A 2736-nucleotide genomic window follows, 5' to 3' on the forward strand; every position below is an offset into this window, starting at 1 on the left:
GTTTGGCGCTCCAGGGCCTCTAAGACACTGCAGGTAACTGAACAATTAGCTGTGGAATTGGCCTTGGCTAATGCAGCATATAAAGTCCTCATATTGGATATTGTCGTATACCTGTGGTCCATACTGTATGTTAAAACTGTATATATAAAATGCTATACTTTACTATTTTTTTCCCCCCAATTTAGCTCACTTTAGAATTTTTTTTATATATATGGTAACATTTGCTATCAAAAAGTCCTATCTATTCCTAAGAATAGAATGTAAAATTCAAAGATGTACCGTACGTCATCCACCTGCAAATTTATATTCATCTTAAAGGGCATCTGTCAGCTGATTTGTAGCTATGACTGGCCTGTTATATGTGCACTTGGCAGCTGAAGACATCTGAGTTGGTCCCATGTTCATATGTGCCCGTTTTGCTGAGTAATATGATGTTTTCATATATATTCAAATGAGCCTTTATGTGCAACAAGGCATTACTGTTAGTGCTCATGCACATGACCGTATCTATTTTGTGGTCCACAAAACACAGATCCGCAAAAAAACTGGTGACGTCCGTGTTATTTCTTTTTTTTTTGCGGATCCATTGTAACAATGCCTGTCCTTGTCCGCAAAACGGACAAGAATAAAACATGTTCTATCTTTTTGGTGGAATGGACATATGGACACAGAATGCACACAGAGTCATTTCAGTTTTTTTCCAAGCCCCATTGAAGTGAATGGTTCTGTATATGGACCTGTAAGAAAACGGAAAGGGAAAAAAAACAAGTTCATGTGCATGAGTCCTTACTCCTAGAGACTCAACTCTCCCTGAAACTGCTGCACCCTCCTCACTTTGATTGACAGGGCCAGGCGTTATGATGTTTTCACTGCCCGGCCCTGTCGATGAAAGTGGAGAGGGTGCAGCACTTGCAGAGAGAGCTGAGCCTCTAGGAGTAACGACGACGCCCCCGTTGCTCCTAGAGGCTTGTTTGCATATATTAAAACTTCATTTTTCTGAGCAATACAGGCACATATAAACATGGGACCAACACAGATGTCTTCAGCTGAAGGCATAGCCTGAAGGATCATGATCTGAAAAGGATAATGTGATGTAGTGTGTGTGATCCCTACTTCTAAGGAGTCGCGGTAACCGCTACAAGGCTTTTCAGATATGTTAATTGGCTGAGACGCATAATGTACCACGTTAACATAGTTTGTAAAGCTGAAAAAAGACATACGACCATCCAGTTCAGCCTGTTATCCTGCAAAATGACCAAAGTTGAAAACCCCTTGAAGTAGAAACCACTATTCCTCATCTTAGGGTAATCCTTACTGGTTCCCAAACAAAATAACTGCCTGGATCAACAACCCTTCTCCAGAATTCTAATATCTAGTTACTGAAAAAGTGTTCATACCCCTTGAACTTTTCCACATCTTTTTCATGGTACACCCACAAACTTAGAGCTCATGTACATGAACATATTTATTTTCCTTTTCCGTTCCGTTTTTTTACAGATTCATATGCGAAACCGTTCATTTCAATGTGGCTTGAAAAAAATGGAAGTGACTCAATGTTCTATTCTTGTCCGTTCTGCAGACAAGGTCAGGCATTGTTATAATGGATCCGGATGCAACACGGACGTCACACGGATGTCATCCGTTTTTTTTGAAGATCCATGTTTTGTGGACCGCAAAATACATACAGTTGTGTGCATGAGCCCTTAAAGGGCTTCTGTCACCCCCCAAAACTCATTTTTCATTTTTGAGCATATTAAAATCCTTATTGGACGACTATTCCCTATATAGGGCTCTTACCTTGTTCTGTGGCTTCCTTTCATAAAAAATCTAGCTTTTAAAATATGCAAATTACTTCATAACCAGAAAGTAGGGCGTCTACTTGCTGGTAGCCACCGCATCCTCCTTTTAAAAAAAACGCCCACTCCTCCAGTTGATTCACAGGGCCAGCGAGCGCTCTCCTCCTCCGGCTGGCCCTGTCTGCAATTCAAATCCCGCGCCTGCGCCTTACGTGTATTCATTCGGCGCAGGCGCTCTGAGAGACGGACGCTCGCTTCCTCAGCACTTCCTCAGTGCGCCTGCGCCGATGACGTCTTCTCTTTCGGGTTTAGAGGTGTTGGCGCAGGCGCACTGAGGGAGTGCTGAGGAAGCGAGCGTCCTTCTCTCAGAGCGCCTGCCCCGAATGAAGACACGTAAGGCGCAGGCGCGGGATTTGAATTGCAGACAGGGCCAGCCAGAGGAGGAGAGCGCTCACTGGCCCTGTCAATCAACTGGAGGAGGGGGCGTTTTTTTAAAAGGAGGATGCGGCGGCTACCAGCAAGTAGACACCCTACTTGCTGGTAGTGAAGTAATTTGCATATTTTAAAAGCTCAATTTTTTATGAAACAAAGCCACAGAACAAGGTAAGAGCCCTATATATTGAATAGTCGTACAATAAGGATTTTAATATGCCCAAAAATGAAAAATGGGGGTGACAGAAGCCCTTTAAATGTAAAAGTATTTGTGAAAAGAAAATGATACATGGTTTCCAAAAGTTTTAATAAAAATCTGAAAAGTGTGGCAGCATTTGTATTCAGCCCCCTGTACTCTGATACCCCTAAATAAAATCCAGTGTGATCAATTGCCTTCAGAAGTCACCTAATTAGTACATAGAGTCCACTTGTGTGTAATATATTGTCAGTATAACTGCTGCTGTTCTTTGAAGGCCTGAGAGATTTGTCAGAGAACATTAGTGATCAA

This window comes from Bufo bufo, chromosome 7 (assembly GCF_905171765.1).
Source record: "Bufo bufo chromosome 7, aBufBuf1.1, whole genome shotgun sequence".
NCBI classification, from domain to species: domain Eukaryota; kingdom Metazoa; phylum Chordata; class Amphibia; order Anura; family Bufonidae; genus Bufo; species Bufo bufo.